This window comes from Spinacia oleracea, chromosome 6, assembly GCF_020520425.1.
Source record: "Spinacia oleracea cultivar Varoflay chromosome 6, BTI_SOV_V1, whole genome shotgun sequence".
Lineage (NCBI taxonomy): Eukaryota > Viridiplantae > Streptophyta > Magnoliopsida > Caryophyllales > Amaranthaceae > Spinacia > Spinacia oleracea.
The window spans coordinates 68,279,791-68,304,326 of NC_079492.1; the positions used below are offsets into that span (position 1 = coordinate 68,279,791).

At 39.5% G+C, this 24,536-nt stretch overlaps 1 pseudogene; it reads right to left on the bottom strand.

Moving 5' to 3' along the window:
- The window catches only part of LOC130463238 (transcription factor TGA5-like), a 44,067-nt pseudogene extending 21,682 nt beyond the window's left edge, over positions 1-22,385 (bottom strand).
- Positions 22,386-24,536: the final 2,151 nt, after the last annotated feature.

Consider the following 24,536-nt stretch of genomic DNA (forward strand, 5'->3'; position numbering starts at 1 on the left):
TAATTAACAAGTTAATAATTCAGTGAGATCAAGTGAGCTGAATGCCTAGCTAGAGGCCGCTTCAGTTCAAGTGGAATTAATGATATTAATCCACAACTTACTCTTGACTGAACCCGTAGGGTCACACAAATAGTACGTAAACGGATCAAGTATTTAATGGCATTAAATACTCCATCTATGAATATTCGGAACCGACGGATCTTGGTTTCAGTGGGAGCTAAGATCGTCACAGGCAAGAAATGAATACTCCGGAAACGATGATATTGCCGGAAACGGAAATATGGATCGTATCGGAAAAATAAATATTATCCAAGTCGTAGATGTTGCCGGAAACGGAAACATGGTACGTATCGGAAAATATTATCGGAAATGGAAATATTGCCAGAATCGGAAATATTGCCGGAAACGGAAATATTGTCAGAATCGGAAATATTACCGGAATCGGAAAATAATTCCGGAAACGGAAATATTAAATATTTGTTCGAAACGGAAATTAATTCCGGAATCGGAAATATTAAATGTTGTTCGTATCGGAAATGAATTCCGGAATCGGAAAATTTAATCGGAAGCGCATCGTACGAATAAGCATCGGACGAGGCCTGCCGGACGAGGCCCAGCACGAAGCCAGGCCATCGCCCAGCAAGCCAAGCGCGCCGCACAAACAGCCACGCCAGGCCCAGCAGGCTGCGCAGCGCGCACAGCGCGCACAGCACGCGCAGCGCGCAGCGCGCGCGGGGGCTGCGTGGGCTACTGCTCGCGCGCACGCATGGGGGCCCATCGTGGCTGCCGTGCGTGTGTGTGCAAGTGTTTGTGTTCGTGCACGTTTCCTAAAACATGCAGAGTTCGGTTAATGATTAAATTCCTAATTCTATTTGATAAATTAATTAAATTAGAGTTCTTGTAGGATTCTAGGTTTAATTAATTTGTATCTGAATAGGATTTCGATTCCCTTTCCATACCCCTATAAATATGAGGCTAGGGCTCACAATTTATAACAAGTTTCAAAGTATCCAAAAGTGAGTTTTTTGAGAGAAAATTAAAACACACATCTTGCTCATAAAGTGCCGAAATTTTCTAGTACCTTAAGGGCGATTCTAGTTGGTCAATCTTAAGGCGGATCCGTACGTGCTGTGGACTATCTACGGAGGGACGACACTTGGAGTCCTAAAGACTTGTTCTTGTTCGGTTCGGGCGCAGCTAGGGAGGGCACGCAACAAAGAGTATGCATCTAAATTATGCTATATGATTATGTGTAAATAATATGTTGTCCTGGGTTAATGGTTGTTTCCGCATGATCTATGTAATGTCATATGTATCATAACCTAACAGTGGTATCAGAAGCCCCTTATTATTTTCATAATCTAAATTGCATGAACATGGTTAAATATTACAAATTTGCAAGAATTAAAAGGGGTGATTAATTTTCGTAATTGTTAATTAATTGCAAATTGCGTTTATTTAATTATACGTACGCAGTTTTTCGGCAGTTTCTTCGTTACTCATCCGAATTGAGTGATTTTTGTGTCAATTCCGCATGTAAAAGGCATTCTAAAATTTTGACAAAATTCGAAGCCTAACTATGACTTTTCGAAGGTTTTAGTTTTTCGAATGCAAAATTTCGTAAATTTAAGATGTTAAATTAAATATTTGCGATTCTTGTTGATAAATCTTGAATTTTTGATTGACCTACTGCATATGTTTAACAAGTTTGAATGCCTAGTCTTGTTAATTATGCAATCTAATTTGTAATTATGATTAATTTGTTGAAAATTAGAATAATTTAGAATTAATTTGATTTTCATAATTAATTGTAATTTAATTAGAAACCTATGATTAAAAACCACCATAAAAATTGTAAATTTATGATAAATTTTAAATTTTTATGACCTAGACTTGAATCCATAACAATCGGAAATCAATTGGATAATAAATTTTCGATTTTTTCGCCCTAAAATTATGAAATTAATATTATTTATTAATTTGTCATTAATTTTAAATATAAATTTTAAATTTTTATGCGATTCGTTCATAAAACTTGCACGCACGAAGCAATGGACGCTTCGTGTTACCCTTAAGGGGTGTTGTATAATGCGGGCATGCGACGACGAGCAAGGGAGCTCGTCGCCCGTGCGGCACGAATGCAATGAGCAAGGGCGTAGTGCACGAGCACAAGGCAGCAGCCCTGCCTTGTGTCGTGTGCCACGAGCAATGGACGAATGGGCATGGGCGAAGGGCGAGCCAAGGCAGTCGCGTGTGGGCAGCAAGCGAGCTGCGCCACAACGCGCGCTGCCTCGCACAAGAGCGCGCAGCCTCGCGCGCAGCGAGCGCAAGCTCGCGTGCCACGAGCGCTGCGCCCAGCATTGCTCGCGCGCACAGCGAGCGATGTCGCCCGCCCAGCGAGCGATATCGCGCGCCCAGCGAGCGATGGCTCGCGCGCCCAGCGAGCGATGTCGTGCGCGCACTGCGAGCGATAGCTCGCGTGCGATGAGCGCTGGCGCGCGCAGTGAGCACCAATGCGTGCGGAGGCTTGCGATGGGGATGCAGCAGCTATGCGACGAGCGCATGGGCTGCGCGCACATGGCCAGCAATGGCTGTGTGCGTGCGGCCCATGGGCGTGCAACGCGTAGGGTGTTTGCGTTACGATTAAAGATCGTTTTGAATGTTTAATTTGAAAATTCCAGTTCACGTAATTTTAATTAATTTTAAAATTAATAATTTAAATTATTTTCTTGGATTTTAATTTTGAATATTGTAATTATAATAAATTTTATTTATTCTAATTATTTTACTAAAATTAAAATCATGAATTAATTTAAATACGACTGAAATTAAATTAAACTTTTGGATTCAATTATAAATTGATATGAGCTTTAAATTTTAATTAAATTTGTATGTTTCCGGTTGGACTAGAAATACATTTTTATGTTTAAAATTAGTAAAGCATATAAATTTATTGGTTTAAGTGGGAGCGCTTTTTAGTCATAAACTCTTGATTAGGTCTACAAATCCTTAAGGTTAAAACAACTTGATTAGAATTAATAAGGACTGAATAATTGGTAGATTATTGGTGCCCTTGATTAATTGCTGCAAATGTTTACGTGATGCATAATGTGTTTTACTAACCAGCTATGTGGGCCATTCATGATAATGAATGGGTGAATGGTATATATTGTATATGTACTGTTTTGCAGGTTATGAAGTGACTAGTATGGCCCAAATAGGATAGAAAATATGGTCTGCGTACCATTAATTTGAATGTAATTGGTCTAAAGTACCAAAGTTATTTTTCAATTCAAATATGGTCTGCGAACCATCAAATAGTTGTAATTAGTTATAGCTTATCCTATTTGAAGAAAATGGTGCCTCCCACGGAGATTTTCAAGACGGACTTTGAAGTCAAAGCTTCAAGATGAAGTCGGGCCATACTAGATCACATTTATCTTATGCATGCTTTAAGTTATTTATTGTTTTAAATATGTCTTAAAATGCATGAGATCAAAAGCTTGATTATGTTGCATGATTAAGGATTTTAGTTCACTTAAAATCTAACCAACATAGTAAGAGCCTTAAGTTCCAAACTTAAAAATTGAGTTAAAAGGTGCCATGCCAAAATATACACTTGCTTGGATATCCTTTACATCAATCTAGTAATAGTTTTCGCTTAGCGAGGTGTTACTTATTGGTCCTAAAGGGGCAAGGTACACAAATAATTGTGAGTACATGTTAGTTTTGGTGAAACTCAACGATATAAGTAAGGAGTCCTTTTATGTCGTGGCAAATTCGATAGGTTTACCTAATAAGTTCTTAGACGTACCTATCAACCAAGAATAGTTTCTAGACTATTAGCAAAAGGCTTTTGCTTACCTAAGATGTTCTAGGATTAAGTCGACAAACTGTGCTTAGTTCTTCAAAGATTTTAGGATCTTAAAATCATTTTATTCACACCTGCCGGAACACATAATTTGAATAAAATGCTTAATAAACATTGAATTATGCATGTATGCTAGAATTTAAGTTTATTAAGAGAAACTGTGAATGGTTATTTATTTGTTTATTCTTTTCAATTGTAGTTTTTAATATGGCAAACAACAATTCATTCAACATTCGATCAATTCTCGAAAAGGAGAAGTTGAACGGGAAAAACTTCCTTGACTGGCAAAGGAACTTGCAAATAGTTCTTATGCAGGAAGAAAAGGAGTATGTCCTGGATGAGGCGATGCCCGAAGCTACAGGCGACGGGGTCACTCAGGCAGCCCTCAATCGTTGGATTGATGCCAACAAGGATGTGAAATGTCTAATGCTCGCCACCATGAGTGCGGATCTGCAGAAAACGTTCATCAACTCAGATGCTTTCACAATCATCAGTGAGTTGAAGAACATGTTCCAAGATCTGGCTCGAGTGGAAAGATTCGAGACTCATAGGAAAATTCTTGAGACCAAGCTTAAGAAAGGCGAGCCCGTAAGTCCACATGTTCTCAAAATGATTGAACTCATTGAGAATATGAGTCGGCTGGATCAGCAATTTTCTCAGGAAATGGCTATAGACACCATCCTCCATTCTCTTCATAGCGGGTATGATCAGTTCAAACTGAACTACAGTATGAATAGTCTGGACAAAACGCTCACTGAGCTTCACGGTATGCTGAAGACCGCTGAAAAGACGCTCAAAAGTGATAAGCAGGATGTGCTTATGGTGCGTGGGGGCAAGTTCAAGAAATCTGGAAAGAAGAGGAATGCTAAGAAAGGTGGCAACAAGGCCAGCCCAACTAAGCAAACTGGCGCCAAATCTGCAAAGAGGAAGGTCAGTCAACCCACTTCTGAATCCGAATGCTTCTACTGCAAGAAGAAGGGGCATTGGAAGAGAGATTGCTTGAAGCTAAAGAAAGATCAGAAGAACGGAACAGTCGTTCCATCTTCAGGTATTTTCGTTATAGATTGTATACTTGCTAATTCAACTTCTTGGGTATTAGATACAGGTTGTGGCTCACACTTATGTTCCAATCCACGGGGACTAAGAAGAAGTAGAAAGTTAAGCAAGGGTGAAGTCGACCTACGAGTGGGAAATGGAGCACGGATTGCTGCATTAGCCGTAGGAACTTACTATTTGTCGTTGCCCTCCGGGCTAGTTTTGGAACTGGAAGAATGTTTCCATGTTCCAAGTCTTACTAAAAACATCATTTCAGTTTCTTGCTTAGATGCTAAGGGATTTTCCTTTTTAATAAAAGACAATAGTTGTTCGTTTTATTTTAAAGAGATGTTTTATGGATCTGCTAGATTAGTCAATGGACTTTATTTATTAGATCACGACAAACAAGTATATAACATAAATACCAAAAAGGCCAAAAAGGATGATTCAGATCTCACCTATCTGTGGCATTGTCGATTAGGCCATATAAACTTGAAACGCTTAGAAAGACTTCAAAGGGAAGGAATTCTAGAACCATTTGACTTAGAGGATTATGGTAAATGCGAATCATGTTTACTTGGCAAAATGACAAAGCAACCTTTCTCTAAAGTTGGAGAAAGAGCAAATGAACTATTGGGTTTAATCCATACAGATGTATGTGGACCAATGAGTACAAATGCTAGAGGTGGTTTCAGCTACTTTATCACTTTCACTGATGACTTAAGTAGGTATGGTTATGTCTACCTAATGAAGCATAAGTCTGAATCCTTTGACAAATTCAAGGAATTTCAGAGTGAAGTAGAGAATCAATTAGGCAAGAAGATTAAGGCACTGCGGTCTGATAGAGGCGGTGAATATCTGAGCTATGAATTTGATGACCATCTGAAAGAATGTGGAATTCTATCAGAATTGACTCCTCCTGGAACACCACAATGGAACGGTGTGTCAGAACGGAGGAACAGAACCTTGCTAGACATGGTCAGGTCAATGATGGGTCAGGCCGAACTTCCATTAGAATTTTGGGGACATGCACTAAATACAGCTGCACTCACTATAAATAGAGCTCCGTCTAAAGCTGTCGAAAAGACTCCATACGAATTATGGTTTGGAAAGCCTCCAAATGTGTCTTTTCTTAAGATTTGGGGATGTGAAGTATACGTCAAACGATTAATTTCAGACAAACTTCATCCAAAATCTGACAAATGTATCCTTGTGGGCTATCCAAAGGAAACAAAGGGGTATTACTTCTACAATACATCTGAGAACAAAGTGTTTGTTGCTCGAGATGGTGTCTTTTTGGAGAAGGATCACATTTCCAAAATGACAAGTGGGAGAAAAGTAGACCTCGAAGAAATTCGAGTCGAACAACAAACTCTAGAGAATGCTCAAGATGACATTCAGGATGAAACTCAGAGATCTTTAGAAAAATCTGGTGAGAATCATGGTCAATCTAGAAATGTTACCCCGCGTAGATCGCAAAGATATAGATCTCAACCGGAAAGGTACTTAGGTATTTTGACAAACGAGAGCTATGACGTTCTATTACTTGAAAGTGATGAACCTGCGACTTACAAACAAGCTATGACGAGCCCTAGCTCCAAGCAGTGGCAAGAAGCCATGCAATCTGAATTAGACTCCATGTCTGAAAACCAAGTATGGGATTTGGTCGATTTGCCAGATGGCTACCAAGCCATTGGAAGCAAATGGGTTTTCAAACTGAAAAAGGACAAGGATGGGAAACTTGAAGTTTTCAAAGCTAGATTTGTCGCAAAAGGTTACAGGCAAGTCCACGGTGTGGATTACGATGAAACCTTTTCACCAGTTGCAATGCTAAAGTCTATTCGAATAATGTTAGCAATCGCTGCATATTACGATTACGAAATATGGCAGATGGATGTCAAAACTGCTTTCTTAAACGGCGTTTTAACAGAAACTGTGTTTATGACACAACCTGAAGGTTTTGAGGATCCAAAGAATGCTAAAAAGGTATGCAAGCTAAAGAAGTCAATCTACGGATTGAAGCAGGCATCCAGGAGCTGGAATATACGTTTTGATGAAGCAGTCAGTGACTTTGGTTTCATCAAGAACGCGGACGAATCTTGTGTATACAAGAAGGTCAGTGGGAGCAAAATTGCTTTCCTAGTATTATATGTCGACGACATATTGCTTATCGGAAATGACATTCCTATGTTGAACTCTGTCAAGATTTGGCTTGGGAAATGTTTTTCGATGAAGGATCTAGGAGAAGCACAGTACATATAGGGCATCAAGATTTACAGAGATAGATCTAAAAAGATGATTGGACTTAGTCAAAGCACTTATATCAATAAGGTGCTTGATAGGTTCAAGATGGCGGACTCCAAGCGAGGCTACCTACCCATGTCTCATGGAATGACTCTAAGCAAGACTCAGTGCCCAAAAACACTTGATGAGCGTAGACGAATGAATGGGATTCCATATGCATCATTGATTGGTTCAATAATGTATGCTATGATATGTACACGCCCGGATGTTGCGTACGCACTCAGTGCTACGAGCAGATACCAGTCAGACCCAGGAGAGGCGCATTGGACTGCTGCCAAGAATATTCTGAAGTACCTGAAAAGGCACAAAGATGACTTCCTGGTCTATGGTGGAGATGATGAATTAATTGTTAAAGGCTATACGGACGCAAGTTTCCAAACCGACAAAGATGATTTTAGATCACAGTCTGGGTTTGTCTTCTGCCTCAACGGAGGAGCAGTAAGCTGGAAAAGTGCTAAGCAAAGCACCATTGCGGATTCTACAACTGAAGCGGAGTACATTGCTGCACATGAAGCAGCAAAGGAAGCTATATGGCTAAGGAAGTTCATAGGAGAACTTGGTGTAGTCCCCTCCATTAAAGGACCAATAGCCCTGTATTGTGATAATAACGGAGCTATTGCACAGGCAAAAGAGCCTAGACACCACCAGAGAGTCAAGCATGTACTTCGTAGATTTCACCTTCTACGAGAGTTCGTTGAAAGAAAAGAAGTCGAGATAAGCAAAATTGGAACTGATGACAACATATCAGATCCATTAACTAAACCTCTGCCGCAGGCGAAGCACACCTCGCACACTGCAGCTATGGGAATCAAGCATATTGGAGAATGGCTTTGATGTCTCTGTTTAATGTTTTAAAGTTTTAGAGTTTAAATCTTTGTAAAACATTATTGGTTAATCATTCACAATAAATGAAATGAATTCATTTTTCCATTTAATTTGTGGTTTATTAAATGATGAGTCCCTTCAAAATTGACGATATATTCAAGATAGACTGTCAGGACCAGTCCTGTGACTAAGAAATGTCTATCAAGTGAACTTGAATGTCAAAGGTTGAAAATGGTCCCTAATCGGAGTTTTCTATAAAATTGGACGCATAGAAAACGTTAGACGATTAGAATGCAAGATGACTAGTAGTTCTGTTTCTTGAACTATGTGGACATGGCAATGTCATAATCATTTGCATAGATACTTACTTTGGGAAGACTAGTATCGGACAAGACCTATGAAACTTTACTGTAAGAGATAAAAGTCTGTCATAAGTAAATTTCATTAAATTATTAGACACTAAATCCTCAATACCTGAGTGATTTGAGATTACTTGTTTGAGAACTGGTTGCTTTGACGTTGACCAACCGTCGCACCGTAAAAGGAGGCTATAAAGGCAACGCTCAGGTAATCACCTATCAAACGAAGTCTAATCTCAAGATCGCAAGATTGGGATTGTCCTCCCATAAATCGGGATGAGATGCTTAAAAGTTGTACAAGGCCACTCGGAGAGCTAGAAACTGTGAAATGCATGGCCGTGCTCGGATGAATCATAGGCAATGATTATCTGTTTATTTGATCAGTTGAACTCTGAAACCGAGGAACACCTCTGGACATAATAAGGATGACAACTCTTACCTTATGTTCAAGAGCAAGCATCGAGCGACAAAGGAATTAGGAAATGCACACTTGTCCCTAAGGACAAGTGGGAGACTGAAGGAAATAATGCCCTTGGTCCAAGTATGCATTCTATGTTAAGTCTAATAAATGCGGTTCAGTATTAATTAACAAGTTAATAATTCAGTGAGATCAAGTGAGCTGAATGCCTAGCTAGAGGCCGCTTCAGTTCAAGTGGAATTAATGATATTAATCCACAGCTTACTCTTGACTGAACCCGTAGGGTCACACAAATAGTACGTAAACGGATCAAGTATTTAATGGCATTAAATACTCCATCTATGAATATTCGGAACCGACGGATCTTGGTTTCAGTGGGAGCTAAGATCGTCACAGGCAAGAAATGAATACTCCGGAAACGATGATATTGCCGGAAACGGAAATATGGATCGTATCGGAAAAATAAATATTATCCAAGTCGTAGATGTTGCCGGAAACGGAAACATGGTACGTATCGGAAAATATTATCGGAAATGGAAATATTGCCAGAATCGGAAATATTGCCGGAAACGGAAATATTGTCAGAATCGGAAATATTACCGGAATCGGAAAATAATTCCGGAAACGGAAATATTAAATATTTGTTCGAAACGGAAATTAATTCCGGAATCGGAAATATTAAATGTTGTTCGTATCGGAAATGAATTCCGGAATCGGAAAATTTAATCGGAAGCGCATCGTACGAATAAGCATCGGACGAGGCCTGCCGGACGAGGCCCAGCACGAAGCCAGGCCATCGCCCAGCAAGCCAAGCGCGCCGCACAAACAGCCACGCCAGGCCCAGCGCAAGGCCAGGCCCAGCAGGCTGCGCAGCGCGCACAGCACGCGCAGCGCGCAGCGCGCGCGGGGGCTGCGTGGGCTACTGCTCGCGCGCACGCATGGGGGCCCATCGTGGCTGCCGTGCGTGTGTGTGCAAGTGTTTGTGTTCGTGCACGTTTCCTAAAACATGCAGAGTTCGGTTAATGATTAAATTCCTAATTCTATTTGATAAATTAATTAAATTAGAGTTCTTGTAGGATTCTAGGTTTAATTAATTTGTATCTGAATAGGATTTCGATTCCCTTTCCATACCCCTATAAATATGAGGCTAGGGCTCACAATTTATAACAAGTTTCAAAGTATTCAAAAGTGAGTTTTTTGAGAGAAAATTAAAACACACATCTTGCTCATAAAGTGCCGAAATTTTCTAGTACCTTAAGGGCGATTCTAGTTGGTCAATCTTAAGGCGGATCCGGACGTGCTGTGGACTATCTACGGAGGGACGACACTTGGAGTCCTAAAGACTTGTTCTTGTTCGGTTCGGGCGCAGCTAGGGAGGGCACGCAACAAAGAGTATGCATCTAAATTATGCTATATGATTATGTGTAAATAATATGTTGTCCTGGGTTAATGGTTGTTTCCGCATGATCTATGTAATGTCATATGTATCATAACCTAACATCGACTGCCCCATTGGTTTGTGGGCGATAAGGTGAAGAGCGGTGATGTTGAATTTCCCGGAGCATGGGTCCGTTGGGATTGTTGTATTGAAGATTGTACGATATCCCCTTTTGAAGTTTGAACTATTGAAGCTTGTAGATGTTTCTAGAACTTGAACCTTGGAGTTTGTAACTTGAATTTTGTACTTTGGAATTGTAGATGCCTTGCTTGGCACAACCTTGCTCGGTTAGAGATTATAGAACTCGAATTTTGTACTTTGGAATTGTAGATGCCTTGCTTGGCACATCCTTGCTCGGTTAGAGATTATAGAACTTGAATTTTGTACTTTGGAATTGTAGATGCCTTGCTTGGAACAACCTTGCTCGGTTAGAGATTATAGAACTTGAATTTTGAATCTTTGTACTTGTTGAATGGGCCTTCACATTCTCCTTGGAAATGGATTCCCTGATTACTGATGAACTTATGAGGAACACCGTATCTGCATATAATGTTTTCTTGAATGAACTGGGACACTTTCTTGGAACCCAATACCTTGAAAGATCTGGATACTTGGACTTTTGAATAAACCCGGCCTCTAGCTTCTTAGAGAGCTCTTCTTGAATTGTGAGGGAAACATCCGGTTTCATGCGACGGAGTTTCTGCTTGATGGGTTTTGAACCTGGAATAAGGGGAATTGTATGCTGACCGATGCTTGGATCAACCCCTGGCATATCATAATAGGACCATGCGAAGGCGTCTACATACTCTGAAAGTAGCTTGATAAGATCGTCCCGCTCTGCTTGAGAAAGAGTTAAGCCAATCATAACTAGTTTTGAGTCACCGTTGTTAGAAAGGTTGGTTTTTTCTGTTTCCTCAATTATGGGTGTCTTGTTTTCATGATTTTCGATAGCTTTTAGAAATTCAAAGTCAGTTTCTTGTAAAGCAAAGTTGTTTAGATTAGGATTGTGTTTTGAATTAGGACTCGAAGAGTAAGTAGAAATTGAAGTGTTATTGAAATCAGCAATCATTACATCGACTGTTTTGACTTGAAGCTCGGCCTTTAGAGGCTCTTGATTGATGCAAGACTCTAGTTCTAGACACTTAGACTCATTGCTAGACTCAGAAATTGAAAGACAGACTCTGGACCTGGACAAAGACACTTAATCGTAAAGATAGTTCTCAGGGTATTCCCAGACATCTGTGCCATAATCGTCATAATCATTGAAGACGGGGCTGCATACACAGACTTTCAGGATTTGGTCCCAGACTTGACTCCATGTGCTGTAAGGAAATGCGGCGAAGCTGCCCTTGCATGAAGTGTTGAGCCCTAAGAGGAACATTCTCACCATTTTGCCCTCTGGCAGCTCGGGCTGAATTGTACGAGCGGAGATTGCCCATCTGTGGTAGTATTCTTGAATGCACTCATCCTTTTCCTGGCGTACAACCGGCTTTTGCTTGATGAGAGTGTCTCGGAAGCTTGAACCTTTGAGGGTGAGGCAGGCAGGGCCATCTAGTATTTCCTCGAACCAAGGCTCTCCGAATAGTAGGTCGAAGTTAGTAGGCACATCGATTACCAGGAACTCAGCATTGTCGTAATAGGTGTCAAAGGAGAAAACCAGCTCAAGGACTCCTAAGACTTTGTATGTGACACCCTGGAGTTTGACAGTTTGTTGGGCACTCAGCATGAGATCGTACTCGGAGAACCCTAAAGCCTTTTAGGTGGCGAGTGGACAAATGTTCTCTTGGATGTCAGTGGTTACCCTAGGTTCGGGGATCACCCAGTTTTGAGCACTCGGAAGTAGATGGCAACAGCTTGGAACCATCAGCTCGTAGCCTTGCTTGTATATGGTGGAGATCAGATTGCATGGAAACTCCTCTTCTTCATCTTCACAATCATAGGAGATGGCTTGTACAGAGGGGGTTTGCTTAGCCCCGGGTGGTAAGGGTAAAGTCTTGTTGTCGACCATATTCTAGATCAGGTGCTTGAGCTTGTAGCAGTCCTCGATGTCATGACCCTTCCCTTGATGGTATTTGCAATGAGCTGCCGGATCCCAACTCTTAGATCTTTTGTCAACTGGACAATCGGGTGTTGGACCGATTGGTGCTATGACTTATTTTTCGACCAGCCGATCGAATGCCTCACTATAAGACATCCCGAGGTTTGTGAAGACTCTTTGTGGTCTACCTTGATAGTTGCGCTGATTAGCATTGCTTTTGAAGTTGTTTGACTTTGGACCTTGAGGAGCCTCTAGGGCGTTAACCTCATGAACTTTGTGTGTTGTCTCAGGTCTCTTTCCCTTCCACTTGTCAGTTTGTGGAGCTGGGGCTGCGGGTGCTTTCATCAGGTCATCCTCTATGTCGACCCCGATGTCGTATGTTCTCTTGAAGCTTTCCAAGCCTAGGTACTTCATGTGAGCATTGTACTTTGGAAGAAGACCGGCAATGAAAATCTTGACTGATTCTCTCTCGAAGGACCGGGTCACCATTTGGGATGCCATTTCTCTCCATCGGTTGAGGTAAGTAGTGAAGCCTTCCTGAGGCCCTTGCCTGAGAACTTCTAGTTCCCTTAGAGTGGTTTGAAGTTGAATGTTGGGTTGATATTGCTCCATGAATGCTCGAGCAACCGCCTCCCATGTATTTGTTTGATATTCCTTGAGTGAATAGTACCACTTCTGGCAGACAGGTTCCAGAGACATAGGGAATACCACTGGTATAGCTCGAGTTCGACCCCCTTGATGGCCATTATAGCTCTGAAATTCTTGAGATGGTACTTGGGATTCTCAGTTGATTTGAACTTTGGAATGTCATTGGCGGAGAATTTGTCTGGCAGATTCGCCCTCCCCTTGAGGTTGTCCTCCATTGAGGTGTCAAAGTAGTTCTCTTGATTGGTAACCTTACTGACAAGACTCTCGATCTTCTTGGTTAAGTCATCAGTGGGCGCGCCCTGTTCCACGGCACCCAATCGGTTGCTTATGCTCTCCACATTGGCACAGAGGCTGGCGAAAGCCGTTAGGAGTTGAGCGAGTTGATCAGAGGCAGACATTTGGATTGTTTCTTGAACGGGACTAGAAGTTTGATTTGTAGGAGATGAACTGGATGCTCCTTCGATGCCGGCTATGAGGGAGGCTAGGGCTGATGGATTTCTTTTCAACCTCTATCCTCTTCGAAGAACCCACAGGATCCTTGGACTCCTAGTTAGAACATACCAGACGATTTTAGAACTTGGACTTCCCGACACATGATATGATATGCATGCAATGAATGAGACCTAGACTTGACCCTAAGTGTCACTCCGAAGATTCGGGATTTTGGATTTTGTACTTGTATTCGGGATTTGCAACCTGTTGGAAATGTTTGGGAGGAGCGTTCATTCTTTTGTGAAAGTTGACTCTTTGTACTAGAACTTGGAATATCGAAAAAAGAATATTTCGACCTATTGGGAATTGGACTTATTTGAAGGGAATTTCAACCCGCTCAAGAATTTCGAAATTGGACTTGTACTAGGAAATTGAATTTTGTATGATTTCAAGGGAATTTCAACCCGTCAATATTTTAGGAAGATTTCAACCCATTGGACTTGGAGTATTTGAAGGGAATTTCAACCCGATTGAAAAGGGAATTGACTTTGTATTATTTCAAGGGAATTTCAACCCGTCAATATTTTTGGGGAGTTTCAACCCATTGGATCTATAGTATTTCAGGGGAGTTTCAACCCATTGGAAGATTGGACTTGTATTATTTTAGGGGAGTTTCAACCCATGGATAGAATTTGAACTTGTATTATTTCAGGGGATTTTCAACCCGTGGATAGAATTTGAACTTGTATTATTTCAGGGGATTTTCAACCCGTGGATAGAATTTGAACTTGTATTATTTCAGGGGATTTTCAACCCGTTGAATGGAATCTCGAACTTGTATTATTTCTGGGGAGTTTCAACCCGTTGAATGGAATTTCGAACTTGTATTATTTCTGGGAAGTTTCAACCCGTTGGAAATGTTTTGAATTTTGTATTTGGGAGCAATGGAAAGCAAGACTTCTTTGTAGCTTGAAGATGAATTTGGAATTGAATTTGGCTTGAAGTTTGTACTTTGAAATAGAAAGGACGAACATGAGGCTTTGTATTTGGAAAATTCGGCATTATGCCGCCGTGGATTTGAAACATTGAATGGAACTTGAAAGCCAGGCATAATGCCGCCGTGGACTTGGAATCTCGAAGTATAGGACTTGAGGTTTGAAATATAGGATAGAAAAGTCGGCATTACGACGGCATGAATTTGGAATTTGACCCTTGAAGCTTGAAATTTTGAAAGGTCGAGTTGGAAAGTTGGCATTATGCCGGTTTGGGCTCGGATATTTGAACTTGAGACTTTGAGATTGGAATTGGCAACTTGAGTTTGAGGTTTGAAGACTTGAATGTTTGAAATAAGAAATCCAGCATGACGCTGTTGGATTTGAACTTGAAACTTGAAACTCGAAATTTGAACTAGAAAATCCGGCATTATGGCGCCGTTGGATTTGGGTTTGAAAATTGAGGTTTTGGACTAGAAAATTCGGATTTGAACTTGAAACTCGAAATTTGGACTAGAAAATCCGACATTATGACGCCGTTGGATTTGAACTTTGAAAATTGAAGTTTGGATTTGAAATTTTGGATTGAATTTGAAACTCGAAATTTGGACTAGAAAATTCGGCATTATGACGCCGTTGGATTGAATTTTGAACTTGGAACTTGGAATTTGGACTTGAAAATCCGGCATCATGACGTCGTTGGATTGAATTTTGAATTTGGAACTTGGAATTTTGGATTTGAAAATCCGGCATTATGACGCCGTTGGATTGAATTTTGATTTTGGAAATTGGAATTTGGACTTGAAATCCGGCATTATGACGTCGTTGGATTGAATTTTGAATTTGGAACTTGGAATTTGGACTTGAAAATCCGGCATTATGACGCCGTTGGATTGAATTTTGAATTTGGAATTTGGAATTTAGACTTGAAAATCCGGCATTATGACGCCGTTGGATTGAATTTTGAATTTGGAAATTGGAATTTGGACTTGAAAATCCGACATTATGACGCCGTTGGATTGAATTTTGAATTTGGCATTTGTGCGTGAGGCGTGTTTAAGGGTTTTGTATCAAATGGAGTGACACTCCTAAAGACCCTAAAATCGGCGATTTAGATGCATGAGGTTTGAATGATGCTCCTAGGGGTTTGGTTTCCTAGTTGGAGGCTAATTGGTTTTGGCAAGCTAGAACTCGAGGTTAGCCATTCACGCGTGCAAAGACGCCCACACAATGCACAAGTAGCACGTTGTCACACTAATCATGAATATGAATGCGACATGCAAAGTTCTCAGCCTAAGGTCGGTCTAAGTTTTGTATGATGCAAGTGGTAGGCTTTGGGTGTCAAAAGGTACTCGGCTAAGAGACGGATCCAGTGACAAGCTTTCACATCCGCCTAAGGGAAATGTGTGTCAGAAGACGACCTCCATACTTGACATCGGGAATGTCAAGTAAATGCCAAGTTTCGGTAGGCGCGGAAATGGTCACACACTTTGGTCGGGAACCGTATGGAGAGTCACCATTTCGTTACCCCCGGGGCTAGCCCGAATGTAGAACACATCCGTTTGGGCAAAGGTAGAAATTCATTTTGCACAATATGGTTTTCGAAAAATGCATGAAATGCCTAGAAATTGAAATTGAAATCGTACTTGAATTTGTATTTGTAAAGCTCGTTTTTCGGCACTTGTTCACGAGGTTTGGGAGCGTCCTTTCAGATTCAAAAATAGACTAACTCCCAACACGAAAAGTTGAGCAAATGTGGGCGACGAGCCACTATGAGCCACTGTCTTGGATGCAGGCAGTGGCGTTGGGCGCAGGGGCTGCGCCTGGCGCCAGTGCTGGCATCCAGTACTTAAGCAGATCAGTGGCTTGTTGCTCGAAATCTGCCCGCATTTTCGAATTTGAAATTAGTAAAATCCCCAGCGGAGTCGCCAGAATTGTAGGGGGTTTTTTTGTGCAAAACTTGTTTCCCGTTCTACAAGAGGGGCGGTTCTTTACAAAACCATAGAATTTTTGTACCTCGAAGGAGTCGCCACCAAACATTGTTTAAAGTCTCGTTTGGAAAGACCGCAAGTGACTCTATTTTGAATAAGGCTTTGAATCCTCGAAACGAATGGGTGAGATCCGGGCACGGGAACAAAAATGCTTATTCCGCGAGCTTTAGAAATATTCAAGTACGTTGGCACAACATTTTTTCGAAAATATACCCTAGATTAGACTATGTGGGTTTGAATTTAGAGCAAATAGAATCTCTAATTGTATGGTGGTCACTTTGCTTTAAAGATTGATTTAAGGAACCTAAGGCCGGTTTGTCCAAAAAATTATCTTTGTTAAGCGTGATGTAACCTTTATACTTTGTTGTATTTAGCATGTGCGGTGATGAAAGCAATAAAGCAAATAAAGCAACATCACAATACTAAATAAAGTGCGGAATTAGTAAATACGAGACCCCCTAGAAAAGGACTAGGGAGTAGGTCCACATTGCCTAGAAATGGACTAGGCAAGTAAAGATGCGGAATTGAAAGTGCGGAATTGAAATTGCGGTATTGAAATTGCGGTATTGAAATTGCGGTATTGAAAGTGCGATATTGAAATTGCAATATTGAAAGGTGCATAATTGAAATTTGTACTTGGGCACATGAGATTCGAACGCCAAGCGGCTCCTTAAAAATAAGTGCGCCCGACACGAATTCAAAGCCAAAAATCTCAACTTGAGATTTTTTTTCATTTATTAATTATGAAAATCAAATCAATTCTAAATCATTAATTAATTATGAAAATCAAATCAATTCTAAATTATTCGAATTTCAACAAATTAATCATAATTACAAATTAGGTTGTATAATTAACAAGTCAAGGCATTTAAAATTGTTAAACATCTTAAATTTACAAACTTTTGCGTTCGAAAAACTAAAACCTCCGAAAAGTCATAGTTAGGCTTCGAATTTGGGAATTCTGGGTTCGGCCGAAAAATAGTGTTTATGTCAAAATTTTAGAATGCCTTTTACATGCGAAATTGACACAAAAATCACTCGATTTGGTTGAGTAACGAAGAAATTGCCGAAAAACTGCGTACATATAATTAAATAAACGCAATTTGCAATTAATTAACAATTACGAAAATTAATCACCCCTTTTTAATTCTTTGTAAATTCGTAAAATTTAACCATGCTAAGCAATTTATAGATTATGCAAAAAATAATAGGCTCGTGATACCACTGTTAGGTTATGATACATATGAACAACATAAATCATGCGGAAAAACCTTAATGCCAGGATACATATTAATTGCACATAATCATATAATTAGTCTAGGATGCATATACTTTGTAGCGTGCCCTCCCTAGCTACGCCCGAACCGAACAAGAACAAGTCTTTAGGACTCCAAGTGTCGTCCCTCCGTAGATAGTCCACAGCACGTCCGGATCCGCCTTAAGATTGACCAACTAGAATCGCCCTTAAGGTACTATTATTTTCGGCTAAATAGGCAAGTAATATGGCTTATTTTTCTGCTCAAAAATCACAGCTTTTATTGTTTGAATACTTGTTGGAAAACTCGTGTATAAATTTGTGACCCTAGGCACATATTTATAGAATCATGGAAAAGGATTTTGAATCCTATTAGAATACTAAATTAATTAATTAGAATCCCTTTAGAACTCTATTTAATTAATTTCTATCTTCTAGGATTAGGATTTAATCATATCACGAATTCCGATAGCTTTAGGATTCGTATAGCACGCACACGAGCACGAGCACGAGCACCGCACCGCACAGCCCGCGCGCATGCCTCGCGGCCCACGCGAACTGCATGGCGCCTGGCCAATGCTCACAGCCCATCTGATCCGCGCGCGCGCCATGCCTTGCTGGGCCTGGCCTTGCGCTGGGCCTGGCGAGGCTTTGGCGTGTGGTTTGATGCGTATGGCTTGCTGGGCGAGGGCCTGGCTTCGTGCTGGGCCTTCGTCTAGCAAGTTTCGTCCGATGCTAATTCGTACGATACGCTTCCGATTAATTTCCCGATTCCGGATTGCATTTCCGATACGAACAATATTTAACATTTCCGATTCCGGAATTAATTTCCGTTTCGAACAAATATTTAATATTTCCGTTTCCGGAATTATTTTCCGATTCCGATAATATTTCCGATTCTGACAATATTTCCGTTTCCGGCAATATTTCCATTTCCGATAATATTTTTCGATACGTACCATGTTTCCGTTTCCGGCAACATCTACGTCTTGGATAATATTTATATTTCCGATACGATCCATATTTTCGTTTCCGGCAATATCATCATTTCCGGAGTATTCATTTACTTGCCTTTGACGATCTTAGCTCCCACTTAAACCAAGATCTGTCGATTCCGAATAACCATAGATGGAGTATTTAATGCCATTAAATACTTGATCCGTTTACGTACTATTTGTGTGACCCTACGGGTTCAGTCAAGAGTAAGCTGTGGATTAATATCATTAATTCCACTTGAACTGAAGCAACCTCTAGCTAGGCATTCAGCTCACTTGATCTCACTGAATTTATTAACTTGTTTAATTAATACTGAACCGCATTTATTAGACTTATTATTAAATGCATACTTGGACCAAGGGCATTATTTCCTTCAGGAAAGAGGTGTAATCATTAGTTGGCACCTAAAGTTTGTGGTTATGGGTATTATTTTTTGTACATATCTAGCTGTTTATTTTCGTCGTTATATACATAAGTCAAAAAAAAAAAAAAAAAAAAAAGAACAAAAATATGTCATTTATTTTGTAGTATTAGAAAAGCAAGGAAAAGGGTAGAAGTTGGTTCATACTACGAAATCTATTGGTTACTTCCTCCCTTATGGTTATATTTTGGTTATTGATGAGTTGGTTTCCGGAGATGATTTCGTTGGTATCATTGGTTGTTTTTTCTCCCAAAGTTAGACTTTATCACTCTCACATATCCAGAATATTCCTTACCCCTTGTTTATACCCGGCCAACGTTACAAGCCTATATAAAGACCTTTTTGATCATCGTGCAATGTGTGTATAACAATAGGTTGAAAATAGTCGTTAATCAAGGGCCAAAGAGCATATGCGCATTTCGAGTCGACTCCGGTGTAGGTTGAGTGTTTAGGAGAACCTTCAAACACACTAGTGTTGTGAGTTGGGAGGGGCTACTATTCAATCGGTAGTATGCATGCTCATAATGGGAAGGTGAGTGAACGGGCCACAATTGGTTCGCTTAGCCCGCCACATAACGAGAGGAGTGATTCACTTGGTGAGAACCGATCTTGATTTTATACGTATGTCTGGTGAGCCTTGCTTGAACTTTGTACCTATTTGATGTGTAACTGTGGGGACTAGAGATTTTGGTCATGATATTTGCTTGCCTTGATTTGACTCTTGTTTTATCATCCATCTTTTTGCGTAGATTTTGGGGTGAGTTAATCGTTTATGTCTCATTGATGCTCTTTGCTTAGGGACAAGCAAAGGTTTAGCTTGGGGGAGTTTGATACACTCATATTTTATATAGTTTTTACCCCCGTCCCGTAGGCACTTTTCATCTCATTTGAGCTCTTCGGAGCCTATTTTAGTGCTAATGTGTGTTGTGTAGTGTCTGTTAGTTGCAGGGCTGTTTTTGATGATTATTGGTCTTTTAAGGCCCGTTTCTTATCATTCTTGGATGACTACACAGATCCCGAGGCATTGCGGGATGATCTAGCCAGCTTCAAAGGGGCCACGAGCGTCAAACTTGTCCCAAAGGAGTTGGGCATGGGCCTCAAGTTCAAACTCAAGGCAAATACGTCTAAATGTTCTCGATTCCGTTTCTACCTATAAGTTTATGTTTAAAGAGAAGTGACCTAGCAATCAAACTTCCTTGGTATCATATACCGCTTGAGGTTCTTACTTCAGTAATAACTCAAACAATGGAAGCTACGCTACACTAATGACCTACAAGTGGGAAATGAAGCATGGCAATGCTACATTAGTTGTAGGGTCATCTAGTTTGTTTTAAGTCCTTTCAAAGGCTGGAACTTAATGGCTATTTTGTTCCACAATCAGCATACCTAAATTTTTGTTTTCAAACACAGAAAGACTCACATTCAGAAGAACAAAAACAATGTTTGTTTGTTTTATTTGAATGAAATGGTCATTAACGGGTTGAGTCAATATGCTTGATTAAAACAAACGACTCTTTAACAATAAAGACTTTACAAGGTTCAAATTAATCTCTTGATTTGAGTTCCACTAACCTTTAGCATTGTTGCTTAGACCATATCAACAAGTTAACATTCATAAGCACTATTTTGATGGACTTTTGAAAGTTGATTGATTTCTAGATCAATTCAAGACAAGCTAGTCTTACTTGTTGAAAGTAACAAAAGATATGAACTATTGTTAGAACGCCTAGACGATAGAGTTCAAAGCTAAAGAAAGGTTTTATGACTTTATTATTTCACACAGATTTGAGTGAATATAGGTTTATTTACTCAATGTGATATAAGTTTGAATCTATTTGTCTAGTTCAAAGATTCAGAAGTATAAATCCCACTTGGCAAGAAATCATAAAGATCTAGGTTAGATCATGTTGATGATTACTTAAGTCAAGAATTATCATCAATGATTGTGTGTAGTAAAATTCACAATCTAGCTCCATAAGATAAGGCATATCTAAGTTGGAATGATCGAAGTCGATTAATAATTGATTCGATCAATGATGGATCTAGAGATTTTCCTATAATTTCTAAAACAAAATGCTCAACTTCCACCAAACTAAACCACATTCGTCAAAACTATTGAAAAGTAATTTCAGGATATCTTTTCAATTATATATGTCTAAAGAGTTGCTAAACTCAGTGGGAGCTTAGTGTTTGTTATTCAACAAACTAAGGCCCAAGTCTAGATATATGTTTCATTGTGATTTATTCAACGGTTTTTTCATGAAATGTCCCTCAGGTTTGCAATAATGCACCAAATACCCTCGCGTCTTTCAAATCACATAATATACCCCTATTTTTGCCTAAGTTTGCACCAAATACCCCTAATCCGACATTCCGTTAGTCCTCCGTTAAGTCATGTTTATAATTCACAAAATGCCCCTATTTATAAACTTATTGCACAATATACACCTATTTGTAAAGTTATTTGCACCAAATACTCAAATTGCACGAATTGAATCTAACGGCTAGTTTGAATCTAGTCACATTGCCTCCTCATAATTCATCAGTTTCAATTTTCAGAAGAGCAACTCAAGGTAGTTTGAACCTTCTAACTCTATCATGAAATGACTAAATTAGGCTACCTCAACAACTTTGGTTGTTCTGAAGAAAAAAAACCCAAATATCATGAAACTAAATTAGGTAGAGGCAACGAATTTCACTGCTAATAACAGGTTTCCTTGCGTTATTGAAATACTCATTGTCAGAGAAACATTATGAACAACTCTAATAACATCTACAAAATAAAATACAAGTGATTGGTATTGTGAGAAACAAGTGTTGTTGTTAAAGGCTGCATTTCTTGCCTACAAGATCCTTTCCATCAACATGTATACCCAACTGATCAATAGGAACAAAGTTGAACTTTGTTTCAGGGATATATACCCTTTCAACACTGGCTACCTCAACAACTAAGTTCTCATTGATGGTCATCTCGTAGTCATTTCTAGTCGTGTTGAACCTCTTATTAGCAACTTCAACAGATCCCTTTGAGATGTATTAAACCTTCCCTGCATCAAAGGTGTCAAAGAACTTCTTCTCTATCGCATTGAACATCGTTGCTTGTATTTGAGTACCCTACATTCATGAACTACTATATGAACAACTCTCAATTCAAACATGAAAGTGTAAAACATAGAGTTTGACTCATTCTAGATTATGCTTACATATTCATCAGTTAGCTCAACATTGAAGACATTCCCTTCTCCTCTCTCATTATAGAAGGTTCGTAGTGTCCCCTTGCTGGTAACTCGGACTTTGATGGTCCAGTTCCCTTGGTAAGGGTTCAAAGAACCAAGAGGGTACACTCTTCTAGTCATACCCATTCTTGCAGCAGGTGCAGCACTGCAACACACATAAAAGCACCATAAACACTAACCAAAACACACACACTAAAAAAACCATATATAGACACTAAAACAACCAATTTATAGCAAAGCAAATTGGGAAATAAGCACAAGTAACTGGAATCAGTTTGATAACTAATGATTTCTTCATTAATTAAGAAGCAGATAAAGAATAAGAATTAATCTGAAGTTCAAACATAAACAAATCTTAGGAATTAATGGTACTTTACTGAATTGATAAAGACAAATCAGGATTATGAAATTACTAGAGTCGGGATTGATCGTTTCCAGGCACCCTCAAAATCAAATCTAAAACTCTCTAGGCAGCGAATCAAACCAAACCAAAAACGCCCAGAAATTCACCAACATTCATCTCAGTCAACGAAATCAAACCCAGCAGAAACGCCTAGAAATCAAAAGAACTAAGAATTAATTTGAAGAAATCAAACCTAGCAGAAGAAATTGCAAGAACGGTCAAAACAACGAACCAAGAATCTCAGTCAAACAGTTAGGCTCGCCGGCGACCATATATCGGAGATCGGCCTCCGCCGGGGAACAGAGAGGGGAGATCGGCCGCTACCGGCGACTAGAGAGCAGGATGAAGAACAGGGGAGAGGAGAGAGAAAGAGAAGAAGTTGAGACTTTTTTAATTTTTTGGAATTTATGCCAAAGAACATGCATTAAGGGCAAAATGGTAAACTATAGCTAACGGAGGACTAACGTCCGTTAACTGCAAGTGCATTTCATGAACAATACGAAAAAATAGGGGTATATTATGTGATTCGAAAGACGCGAGGGTATTTGGTGCATTATTGAAAACCTCAGGGGCATTTCATGAAAAAACCGTTTATTCAAATGAGACACAAGGGTATTGTTTCTACCACGAATTTTTGAGAACATAATGTTTGTTTGCTCGAAATAATGTCCTTTTGGAGATTCGTTTCCAAAATGACAAGTGGGAGAAAATAGACCTCGAAAGTCTTCGAGGCGAACAACAAACATAAACGGACATTCCGGAGGCTTTTCGAAGTTCTTTAGAAAATCCGAACACGTATTCTTTAAGGACTTTAGAAGTGGCTTTAAAGAATAGACATCTCTTAGAAGACTTTACAAGTGCTTCAATGAGAACAGAATATTCAAAGGACTTTCAAGTGGCTATTGATATTCTATTGTTTGATGTTCTATACCCAAGTAGGCATAGAGTTCAAGTCACTGAAACTATGAGATTCTTCTATTAGATAGTGAAGAAACATGGAGTTCAGGTCACTGAAGCTATGCGATTCTTCTATTAGATAGTGAAGAAACCTACAACTTGCAGTCAAACTATTGTCATATAGATTAATGAGTTTGTGACTTGTAAGAAAGCTATGACGAAACCTAGATTCCCTAAAATGGTTAGAGGCCATATATAGACTCAAATGTTTTAAATGGTTAGAGGCCATAAAACATACTCAATGTTTTGATGACAAAATTGAAATTTTGTTGATTTGCAAGAATAGTTTCACACCTATTGGTTGCAAGTTTGTTTTAAGGATAAAAACCATCAAATATGAAGTTGTGTTCACACACAAAGCTAGATTAGTTGCTAAAGGTTACAAGAAAATTCACGGTGTGGATTGTGTTGAAACCTCATGCAAAATTGTAATGCTTAAGTCTATAATTCAAGCAATGATTGCATATTGGTACATATGGCAATTGGATGACAAAACGTATTCCTCAATCAAATGTTGGAAGAAAACTATGTACATGGCATGTCATAGGATTTGTGGATCCAAATAATGCTTGAAAGGAAAGCTAGCTTATGAAATCTAAGTACAGATTTAAGCAAGCAAATTGGGAATTAAAACTGTACTTTAGTGCAGCTAATAAGTACTTTAGTTTCATAAAATGTACATGATTCTTATAGATATATAAGAAGTTTAGTGGGAGTACATAAAAAAACTTAATTAGTCCTATGTGTATCACACACATATCTCTCTATTGTAAAATAACATTCAAATGCTAATGACTTAGATTTGAAATTATTCATCAATGACGGACCAAGGCGAAACTTAGTGCATACTAGGTATTAAGATCCATTCACAAATATCTTATAATATTGTTTTGGATTAAGTAATGGCATTTACTAAA